The sequence below is a fragment of the Somniosus microcephalus genome, chromosome 12 (assembly GCF_052327205.1).
Source record: "Somniosus microcephalus isolate GS21.2 chromosome 12, FLI_Smic_1.0, whole genome shotgun sequence".
Taxonomy (NCBI): Eukaryota; Metazoa; Chordata; class Chondrichthyes; order Squaliformes; family Somniosidae; genus Somniosus; species Somniosus microcephalus.
The window spans coordinates 78718790-78731242 of record NC_140998.1 but is presented as its reverse complement, the minus strand read 5'-3'; positions in this window follow the sequence as shown (position 1 = coordinate 78731242).

Sequence of the window (12453 nt, the reverse complement as noted above, 5' to 3'; positions counted from 1 at the left end):
CCTAATTGCCCTTGAGAAGGTGGTGGTGAGCCGCATTCTTGAACCACTGCAGTCTGTGTGGTGAAGGTACTCCCACAGTGCTGTTAGGGAGGGAGCTCCAGGATTTTGACCCAGCGACGATGAAGGATCGGCAATATACTTCCAAGTCAGGATGGTGTGTGTGACTTGGAGGGGAACTTGGAGGTGGTGGTGTTCCCATGCGCCTGCTGCCCTTGTCCTTTTAGGTGGAAGAAGTCGCGGGTTTGGGAGGTGCTGCCGAAGAAGCCTTGGCGAGTTGCTGCAGTGCATCGTGTAGATGGTACACACTGCAGCCATGGTATGCCGGTGGTGGAGGGAGTGAATGTTTAAGGTGGTGGATGGGGTGCCAATCAAGCGGGCTGATTTGTCCTGGATGGTATCGAGCTTCTTGAGTGTTGTTGGAGCTGCACTCATCCAGTCAAGTAGAGAGTATTCCATCACACTCCTTACTTGTGCCTTGTAGATGATGGAAAGGCTTTGGGAAGTCAGGAGGTGAGACACTCGCCACAGAATACCCAGCCTCTGACCTGCTCTTGTTGCCACAATATTTATGTGGCTGGTCCAGTTAAGTTTCTGGTTGATGGTGACCCCCAGGATGTTGATGGTGGGGGATTCGGCGATGGTAATGCCGTTGAATGTCAAGGGGCGGTGGTTAGACTCTCACTTATTGGAGACAGTCATTGCCTGGCATTTCTGTGGCATTAATGTTACCTGCCACTTATCAACCCAAGCCTGAATGTCGTCCAGGTCTTGTTGCATGCGGGCATAGACTGCTTCATTATCTGAGGAGTTGTGAATGACGCTGAACACTGCAGTCATCAGCGAACAAATACCATTTCTGACCTTATATTGGAGGGAAGGTGTTGTATCCGTGTGTTAATGGAGACACGGAATGCAGGAGTTGGTTTAACAGGTGTTTACTGAACAAAGTCTGGAGGTGAACTAAAAGATACAAGACACTATACAGGCTTATATAGCCCGAGTGGCCACTACCAGCATTACAGTACACAGGGGCTCTTAAAGGCACATACACTACAATTCCTCCCCTTTTAGATAATTAGTACATAACATTTTAAGTAATCATTAATTAACATGTTTACAAGAACAATAATCTACACATTTGCTGCAGTTAATCAATTATAAGTCCGTCTCTCTGGAGGCTTCCTGACTCGGTCCGGATAACGCCTCGGTGGTGTAGTAGTTTTCGGTGGTGTAGTAGGTTCTTTTGGCAAGGTCGATTCAGCTTGAATGCCAGTGTCGGGTTCATCTGGTTCCAGTATCACTGGATCGGAGGTAGATACTATGGGTATCTCTGCTTCATCATTAGGCGTATAGAGTTGTGGTGTAGGTTGTCCCTTTTCGGATGACTCTATGACCTGGTCAGCATGGCGCCTTATTATGCTTTCTCCAATGTCCACGGTATACATCAGCGGTCCTAGTCGTGTGCAAATAGTTCCAGGCTGCCATTTCTTAGTACGGTAGTCCCGGGCCAAAACTTGTTGACCTATCTGGAAGGTTCTAGTTGGCCTTTCATTCATGCCTTGAAATTGCCGGTTCTCTACGTCCCTTCTGATGTTTGGCTTGATCAAATCCAGCCGGCATCTTAGTCTTCTATTGAAAAACATCATGGCGGGAGTTTGGTTTGTAACCACATGTGTTGCATTCCTGTATGCAAACAAGAAGTTATCTACCTTATGCTGTAGATTTATGTCTTCATTACCCATGGCCTTTATGGCCTTCTTGAAGGTCTGGACAAACCTTTCAGCCAATCCATTGGTGGCGGGATGGTATGGGGCGGACGTGTAGTGCTTAACCCCATTGTTTTTTTAAGAACTTCCTGACTTCCTGAATTCTTCGGACACAAATTGCGGTCCATTATCAGAACAGATCTGTTCAGGCAGCCCATTCCTGGCAAATATGGTCCTTAATACTGTGATGGTTTTTTCCGTGGTGGTGGAGGACATCTTTATTACCTCCGGCCACTTGGAGTGTGCATCAACCGCGATTAAGAACATTGAGTCCATAAATGGACCAGCAAAGTCGATGTGTACCCTTTGCCATGGAGATGAGGGCCACTCCCATGGATGTAGAGGGGCTTGTGGTGGGGCGTTTTGGACCTTCTGGCATCCTAGACAGCCCTTGGTCATTTCTTCGATGTCTCCATCGATACCTGGCCACCACACAAATGCTCTGGCTAGGTTCTTCATTTTCACTCCACCCAGATGCCCCTCGTGAAGCTCCTTTAGCACTTTATCCTGGAGTTTGGGTGGAATCACCACTCTGGATCCACACATCAAGGTTCCTCGGCACACTGACAGCTGTTCTCTTCTTTGCGAGAATGCTGGCAACAGTGGTTCGCCATGTGCTGGCCATCCCTTGTGAGTTGGGTCATTTCTCGTTTCCTTTTTCAATGGTAGAATTTGTTACTGGTAGACATTCCACTATGGTTGAGTGGAACATCTCCACTGGGTCAACTGTAGGTGCCTCTTCTACCATTGGCAACGGTAGACGCGATAACCCGTCAGCATTTCCATGCTGTTTTGATCCTTTGTATTCTATGTCATATTGGTGTGCCCCTAGGAAAAGGGACCACCTCTGTAGCCTTTGCGCTGTCATAATGGGAACGCCCTTTTTAGGGTTGAATATGGAGACGAAGGGTTGATGGTCAGTCAACAAGGTAAATTTTTGTCCGTGTAGGTAATGGTTGAATTTCTTTACTCCCCATACCAGGCTGAGTGCTTCCCTGTCGATCTGGGCATAGTTACGCTCAGCTGAGTTCAATGAGCGTGACGCAAAAGCTATCGGCCGCTCCGAGCCATCAGAGAATCTATGCGATAATACAGCTCCTACGCCGTAAGGGGATGCATCGCACGCCAGTCTGATTGGCAGTGATGGGTTGTAATGAGCCAAAACTTCCTTGGACGTGATCAAGCCTTTGCATTTATGGAAGGCACGTTTACAGTCTTCGCTCCATTTCCAATTTACTCCCGTTTGTAGCAGTTTCTTAAGAGGGTGCAGAACAGTTGACAAGTTCGGTAAAAATTTATGATAGTAATTTATCAATCCCAGGAATGACCTTAATTGTGAGACATTTTCAGGTGCAGGGGCTTTTATGACCGCTTCAATTTTTTCAGGTGACTTATGCAACCCTTCTTCGTTAATTATGTGGCCACAATATGATAGTTGTTTCTGGAAAAATTCGCACTTGGGGCGATTTGCTCGTAGGCCCCGTTCTCTCAGCCTAGTGAGCACCTGCTCCAAATTGGCAAGGTGCTCGTTGTCGTTTTCTCCTCTTACAAGGATGTCGTCTAGGTAGCATTGAGTCCCCAGAATCCCTTGCAGGACTTGCTCCATAGCTCTTTGCCAGATAGCTGGAGCTGATGCTACTCCGAAAACCAGTCGATTGTACTGGTACAGGCCTTTGTGTGTGTTTATCGTGAGATACTTTTTAGAGGCCTCCTCAACCTCCATCTGTAGATATGCCTGTGCCAAGTCAATTTTGGTGAAACGTTTCCCTCCTGATAGTGAGGCAAAAATATCTTCTATCCTCGGAAGAGGATACTGTACCGTGTGAAGGACCGGGTTTACAGTCACCTTGAAGTCCCCACAGATGCGAATTTTTCTCTGTTCTTCAGCTTTATCATTATTCAACGTTTTCTTCATGACCGGGACGATGGGTGTTGCCCACTCGCTCCAATCTATCTTGGATAACACACCTGCCTTTTCCAAATTCTCCAGCTCTGCCTCGACTGCTGGACGAATTGCGTATGGCACCGGCCTTGCCTTAAAAAACTTGTGAATTGCCGCATCTTCCACTTTTATTGAGGCGGTGACGCCTTTCACGGTTCCTAGTTCCTGTTGAAACACTTCTTTGGCGTTGGCCAAGATGTCTTTTAATCGTTCAGATATGACGTCATCATCATTTTTTTTCTTACTGGTCACCGTCAGTGCCTGAATGGAGTGCCAGTCTAAACGTATCTTCCTGATCCATTCACGTCCCAACAGCGGTGGACCACCATCTTGCAGAACGTATAAATACAACTTCTGTATTTCCTTGCCGTTGTATACAACAGGCACCCTTATTTTCCCTCTGGGGTATACTTTCTGCCCCGTATATGTTTTCAAGATAATGGATGTGTCTTTCAAAGGTATATGCGGAAATAGCCGCTCGTAATCCCGTCGACTTATGACGGTCAGAGCTGATCCTGTATCTGCTCCATTTTAACTGGGGACCCCGCTATCGTGAGGGTAACCCAAATGGTCTGGTAATCTTCTTTGGCAATTACATTATGTAATTTGAGACAGCTTAGTCTCTTGTTTCCGGAGTCGCTATCGCTCTTCTGGTCTTCGGAGCTACTGTCCGTCATTATTTGTACCTTTCTGTACTTTTCCTTATTGATTTTTTTTCTGTCAGTGGATTTTTTGTTTCCAGATCGGCATACACGTGCAATGTGTCCCATCTTTCCGCATTGCCTGCATGCTTTGTCCTTGAACCAGCAGTCCCTCTGGTCATGGGTGGATCTGCCGCAGCGATAACATCTCTCGAAGCCCTGTGTCATTTCATGGGTGCCGAAGTCCTGTGGCTTTTGCTGTATCTCTGCAGCTCCTCTTGCTGCTGCTTCGTATGATACAGCCACACTGAAAGCCTTGTCCAGTGTTAAATCTTTCTCAGAAAGTAGCCTTTTCTGTGTTCCTTCACTTAGGAGACCGCAGACAAATTTGTCTCGAAGAGAATCTGCCAGTCCTGCCCCGAATTGGCAGTGCTTTGACAGCTTTCTTAATTCGGTGAGGTAATCAGCGTTACTTTCATTCTTGTGCTGATTCCTCCTGAAGAATTTGAATCGTTCCGCTATCAGCAGCGGTGTTGGGTTTAAGTGCTCCTGTAGGGTATCAACAATCTCTTTAAAATTCTTGTCCATCGGTTTGGCTGGAGTGATTAAGTTTCGTAACAGCCCATATGTCCTTGCACCCATTAGATTTAGAAGTACCGATGCCTTTTTATCATCCTCTATTTCATTCGCTGTGCAATATACCTCCACTCTTTCCACATATGTGGTCCAATCCTCTACATCACCATCGAAAGCAGTGATATTCCCAGTCTTGTCTTAGGCATTCTGAAAAAAAATGGCGCCTCCCGCGCTTTCCTTTCTTCCCTGTCGAGAAAAAATGGCGCCTCCCGCGCTTTCCCGCCGCTGACAACGCTGTTCTCCGCGGTTTTTATTTATACAGATATTTTTAATAGTTGGAGACTCGTTCCCGCTGGACTTGCTGGGACTTTTCCCTCCCTCTGCTTGGTCCGAACGGCGACCTGCTTTGCAGCGCTGGCCGTCTCCCGAGTGCTCTACCCTCCGTCTCTGTTTGCCTCCGCCTTCGCTGCTCGGCCCCGCTGCAGAGCCAGCCGATCGAGCCCCAGCCCTCCGTCCAGGAAGGATTATTGCAGTACCTGCCACCAGCCCGGCTAGCTGGTGAAACCAGAGTTTTTTCTTTTTTTTTCTTCGACCTTCGTCTGAGGAATCGATCTCCTTGAGGTGCTGCCGAATTGCAGGTAAGTCCGTTTCCAATTCGTCGCCACTGTTGTATCCATGTGTTAATGGAGACACGGAATGCAGGAGTTGGTTTAACAGGTGTTTACTGAACAAAGTCTGGAGGTGAACTAAAAGATACAAGACACTATACAGGCTTATATAGCCCGAGTGGCCACTACCGGCATTACAGTACACAGGGGCTCTTAAAGGCACATACACCACAGAGGGTCATTGATGAAGCAGCTGAAGATGGTTGGGCCGAGGACACTGCCCTGAGGAACTCCTGCAGCGATGTCCTGGGGCTGTGATGATTGACCTTCAACCACCACAACCATCTTCCTTTGTGCTAAGTATGACTCCAGCCAGTGGAGAATTTTCCCCCCGATTCCCATTGACTTCAGTTTTACTAGGGCTCCTTGATGCCACACTCGGTCAAATGCTACCTTGATGTCAAGGGCAGTCACTCTCACCTCACCTCTGGAATTCAGCTCCTTTGTCCAGGTTTGGACCAAGGCTGTAATGAGGTCGGGAGCCGAGTGATCTTGGCGGAACCCAAACTGGGCATCAGTGAGCAGGTTATTGGTAAGTGCCGCTTGATAGCACTGTCGATGACACCTTCCATCACTTTGCTGATGATTGAGAGTAGACTGATGTGGCGGTAATTGGCCTGGTTGGATTTGTTCTGCTTTTTGTGGACAGGACATACATGGGTAGTTTTCCACATTGTCGGATAGATGCCAGTGTTGTAACTGTACTGGAACAGCTTGGCTAGAGACACGGCTAGTTCTGGAGCACAAGTCTTCAGCACGATAGCCAGGATGTTGTCGGGGCCCATAGCCTTTGCTGTATCCAGTGCACTCAGCCATTTCTTGTTATCACGTGGAGTGAATCAAATTAGCTGAAGTCTGGCTTCTGTGATGGTGGGGACCTCAGGAGTAGGCCAATATGGATCATCCACTCTGCACTTCTGGCTGAAGATGGTTGCAAACGCTTCAGCCTGGTCCCTCAATACCTCCTCTCTGGTGAAGAAGGCCCAGCAGCGCCTATATTTCCTAAGGAGGCTGAAGGGATGTAACCTGTCACCCCTGATCCTAACTTTTACCGCTGCACAATAGAGAGCATCCTGACAAACTGTATCACAGTATGGTATGGCAGCTGTAGCTACTATGACCGGAAAGCCCTGCAGCGGGTAGTCAAAACTGCCCAACGCATTACCGGCACCCGGCTACCGACCATAGAGCACATATACCAGAAACGCTGTTTACGGAGGTCACGGACCATCATCAAAGACCCTACCCACCCCAGCCACAGTCTGTTCACCCTCCTGCCATCTGGGAGACGCTACAGATGCATTCGCACCCGAACGACCAGATTTAGGAACAGCTTCTTTCCCAGGGCTGTCATCCTACTGAACTCCACAAATAAACTCTAAAGCCTGCACATCTGCCAATGCACTTTATTATGGTTATGTTTATGTTAATGTATTACAAGACAAATGAATGTTGAATGTTTAAATGTCTTAATCTAAATGTACACTCTCGGGAGCCGCAAGCCTACATTTCGTTGTACCGCACTTGTGCGCTAACAATAACAATAAAGTTGATTATTATTATGTGCTGGGCTCCACCATCATTGAGGATGGGGCCATTCATGGAGCCTCCTCCTCCCGTTAGTTGTTTAATGGTCCACCAGCATTCATGACTGGATGTGGCAGGACTGCAGAGCTTTGATCTGATCCGTTGATTGTGGGATCGCTTAGCCCTGGCTATAGCATGCTGCTTCCGCTTTTTCGCATGCATGTAGTTCTGTGTTGCAGCTTCCCCAGGTTGGCATCTCATTTTTAGGTATGCTTGGTGCTACTCCTGGCATGCTCTTCTACACTCCTTATTGAACCAAGGTTGGTCCCCTGGCTTGGTGGTAATGGTAGAGTGAGGGATATGCCAGGCCATGAAGTTACAGATTGTGTTGGAATACAATTCTGCTGCTGCTGATGGCCCACAGCGTCTCATGGATGCCCCCACCCAGAATATATTCTGTGCCCTTGCTACTCTCAGTGCTTCTTCCAAGTGGTGTTCAACATGGAGGAGTACTGATTCATCAGCTGCAGGAGGGCCATAGGTGGTAATCAGCCAGAGGTTCCCTTGCCTATGCTTGACCTGAAGCCATGAGACTTCATGGAGTCCAGAGTCAAATGTTGAGGACTTCCAGGGCCACTTCTTCCCGACTGTATACTATTGTACCACCACCCCTGGTGGGTCTGTCCTGCCAGTGAGACAGGACATACCCAGGGATGGTGATGGAGGAGTTTGGGGCATTGGCTGAAAGGTATGATTCTGTGAGTATGACTATGTCAGGCTGTTGCTTGACTAGTCTGTGGGACAGCTCTCCCAATTTTGGCACAAGTCCCCAGATGTTGGTGAGGAGAACTTTGCAGGGTCGACTGGGCTGGACCAAAAAAGATTCAATGTATTTCAATTGTTTTAATTGGGAACTATGATGAGGCTAAAATAAACCAATTAATTCAGTTCTTACAGCAGTTTAGATAAACTGAGTCAGGATTCCTTTAAAAATAGTACGCAAAATTAGCTGCCAATTAATGTGGTAATATGGGTATTTTTATAACAAGTAAAAAGTTTTCTCTTAAAATATATTTTAAGGAGGTAAATAAAAACTGCTGTCACTGAAATCTGGAGACAGTGGGCTGGATTTTGCTACGGGGGCGGGTTGGAGGTGGGAAACCCACATTCGGGCTTGTTGTCCCACCTCCATGGAGATGTGGCCAACCCACTGGATTTTCCTCTGATTGACCTTGTTGAGCCCGCCCTGTGGGCTCAGCAGGCCAATTAAGGGCCACCCGGCAACAGGTGACGTCAGAGATTGACATTTCATCTGTCAAAAGCTTTTGGCAGATGAAAGATCAGTGTTTAACAGCTGTTTGAAGCTGTCAAGCACTGAAAAACTGCTAATTCAGCCTCAGTCCTTTCTCAGGATAACTTTAAAATCATTTTGCTGCAGAAACCAAGCAGCTTTTTTTTTTTTAAATCGGAGCTTCTGTGGTTCTTGCAGCCGACTCCCGACACCGGAATGCAGGACTCCTGTAAAGGTAAGTAAAAGTAAGTTAAACACTTTAAACACTTGCAAAACACTTACCTTTGCACTCCTGCACCCCTCACTCACCTGAACACTGGGCATCTCGACCCCTCCAAGACCTCAGACCCACGTCCCGCCTCAAACTTTTCGTGGTTTGGAGCTGTCGGGAAGCCCACAAACCAGCAATAAAAATCGCAAATAGGCAAAAAACTACCTGTTAACAGGCAGTTTAATTGCCTTTAATCCCTTCCCGCCTCTGGGAGTCGGGTTCCAGCACTTGTCGGCAACCCGACTCCTATGAAATTGACATGGAGGCAGGATGGGGTCGGGACCCCCGGATCTCCGATTTTTATCGCCCGCACGCCTCCAACCCGACTCCAGGGGCTTAGGAAAATCCAGCCCAGTGACTTTACCTTATTCATGGTGCATTGCAATTCTTGTAGTCCTGCTGGTTAGCTTTACATACAATTATATAGAAATTATACAAAATAGAAACAGACCATTTGGCCCAACCAGTTTGTGTTGGTGTTGCTGTTTATCCTCCACACCAGCAGTAGTCCTAATCCCTTGTCTATCCTGGTCCCATATCCCATTAACCTCCTTTCCATCGACTACTGATCTAATCCATTCTTAAAAGTTGATATGGTCTCTGTTTCAATTACTAACTCCATTAATACATTCCACAGCCTCACAACCCTCCGTGTAAAAAATGTTTTCTCCTGCTCTCTCCTACATCTCTTAGAATTAATCTTATATACAGTCCCCTGTTCTAGATCCCTCAATCACTAGAAGTCTTTCTATTTACGCTGTTCCATCCCTTCATAATTTTAAACAAACATCCCTTAATCTCTGTTCTGTCAAAAACAGCCTCAATTTTTCACTCTCTCTCCACTTTTAAAAACCTCTTCAAAACCAATTTCTTTGACCTCTCCTTCCTGGTATGGTATCACCTATTTCATTACACCAATTTATGAAGTGTACTGGGACTTTTGAAAATGTTACAAATGCTATACAAGTACATTTGATAGGTATTTATAAATAAATGCATTAAAGGCAGTTCAGGTATTTACTAGTAAAAGTAACAGCCCATTGATTTCTATTCACAATTGTCTACACTCTAGGTTACTAACAAAAGTACCACCATCATTATCCACCCTCAACCCCTCTGAGCATATTACCACCGATTTCCAACCTCTCTTTCCTCTCCAAAGTTCTTGAACGTGTTGTCGCCTCCAAAACCTTTCCGCAACTCCCTGCTTGAATCTCTCCAATCAGGTTTCTATCCCTACCACAGCATCAAAACAGCACTAACCAAAATCACAAAAGGCACAATACAGGTCATATCACAATGTGATGCATTATTGCTTCTCGACTTTTCTGCTGCCTTTTACAGTAGACTACACCAACCTCCTTCAACACCTCTCCCGCATTGTCCTGCTTGGTTGGACTGTCCTCATTTAGTTCCACTTTTACCTATCCATTTGTAGCCAGAGAATTTCCAGCAGTGGCTCCTTTTCTTGCTCCCATACTTACCTCTGGAGTAACAATCTATCCAACGATCTTTTCTTGATCCCCTCCTTCCTTATCTACATGCTGCCCCTTGGTAATGTCATCCATAGACATGGGGTCAGCTTCCACATGTACACACATGACACCCAGCTCTACCTCGCCATCATCTTATTGAAACATATGATACTGAGGGGGCTCAACAAGGTAGATGCAGAAAGGATGTTTCCCCTCGTGGGGAAATCTAGAACTCGGGCATAGTTTCAGAATAAAGGGTCGCCCTTTTAGAACCAAGATGAGGAGGAATTTCTTCACTCGGAGGGTCGTAAATCTGTGGAATTCTTTGCCGTAGAGGCTGGGTCTCATTAAATACATTTAAGGTGGAGATACAGATTTTTGCAAGATAAGGGAGTGAAGGGTTATGGGGAGCGGGAAGTGGCTTTGAGCCCAAAATCAGCCATGATCTTATTGAATGGCGGAGCAGGCTCGAGGGGCCAAGTGGCCTATTCCTGCTCCTATTTCTTATGTTCTCATGTCTTTTGACCCCATCAGTGCCTGTAGCACAAAACTGCTTGTCCGACATCCATTGAGAAGACTGAGTCATCTTTGCCCCCCGCCATACCCTTTTCACTAATCCCATCGCCTTCCTCGGCCACTGTCTCAGGTTGAACCAGACTGTTCGCAACCTCAACATTCTATTTGACCCCATATCTTCTCCATCACAAAGAACCCCTACTTCCACCTCCATAACGTTGCCCTATACTGCTGCTGAAACCCTTATCCATGCCTTTGTCACCTCTTGACTGGACTATTCCAATACTCTCCTGGACAGCCTCTCATTCTCCATAAACTTCAGCTCATCCAAAACTCGGCTGACTGTATCCTATCCCTCACCACGTCCTGCTCACCCATCATCGCTGTTTTAGACTTAAATTGGCTTCTGGTCCAACTCCAAGTTTAAAATTCTCAACCTGCCCAACCTCTAACCTCCTTCAGCCCTACAGCCCCAAACTCTGTTCCTGACTTTATCCTTCTGTACATCCTCCCTCCTTTACCTATGCTGTTGGCCACGTAGGTCCCACGTTCTGAAATCCCCACCCTAAACCTCTCCACCTCCCTCCCCTCCTTTAAGACCTACCTCTTTAAACAAGCATTTGGTCACTTTTTTTAGCTCGCTGTTAATTTTAAGATTATGCCTCTGCAAAGCACTTTGTGACTTTTTCTACGTTAAAAGTGCTATATAAATGCAAGTTAACGTAAGGAAGAAGGACCATTTTCCCATAGGAATGAATGGAGATCCCTCCGTCCCAGAGTTCTTGAGTTAGGTTACCATAGGTGCCATTAATTCCCCCCAGCATCTCACCCACATACACATTTCACCTGAGTGTTGGCAGGCTATTTGACTGAGAGCATCACAGTTGCACCAGCTGTTCTCACATGTATACAGATGCAATTTCTAGCAAGGGTTGCTGAAGAGTATGAGCGGGAACACTTACTGATTTTCTGTTTCCTAGCCCAGGGGCATTGTGGCCAATTGCAGCACCCTTACCATTGTCCAGGCTGAGATGAGCAAGAACACAGACTTGGAAACTGCCTAATTTGTATGGTTCAGTTCTACACGGGAAATTACATTGAATTGACTCCGTGCAGATATCGTCAAAATGACATTTTAAAACAAAAAGTACAATTAACAGGTAGAATGCATTTTTATGTTGGACAGGATTCCATGTCAAGAGTGTACAATAAATCTAGGCACTACTCACTAAATCATGTAACTAGTCCACTGCAAAAGATAAAAAGATCGCTGAATTAACTATGAAGAGTTTGGAGATGACTGCATGGAAAATTAACATGTGACAATTATTGATTACACAGAACATGATTTATTAAAAGTTGAATATCCTTGTTCAATATTCAGTTTTTAAATTTTTCTAGCTTTGCAAGTCAATCTCTAAAACATATTTTTCCACTTGGGCAGGGACATTCTCAAGACACATTGGCCTAGATATTAGGTATGGCCCCGCCAGCTCAGTTGCGCCCAAAAGTTTGCGCAGCGCCCGGAGCCCGTTGCGCCCGCCAGAAATTCACTTTTAGCGCCCCAAGTCGGAACCGGGCGCTGTTCCAGGGTGTGCCCGCCTCCGCTTAGGGCGCTGAAAGTGAATTTCAGCGCTCCAGCTGCCGCTGCGCCACCCGATGCGGTGCGGCAGGCTGGGGTACTGTAGGCCTCCTCTTTCTCTTAAGGAGGAGCTGCCTGCAGCCGTGAGATCGCTGCTGGATTCTGCCGGCAAATGAGCCCGGCACCACGGAGAAGTGC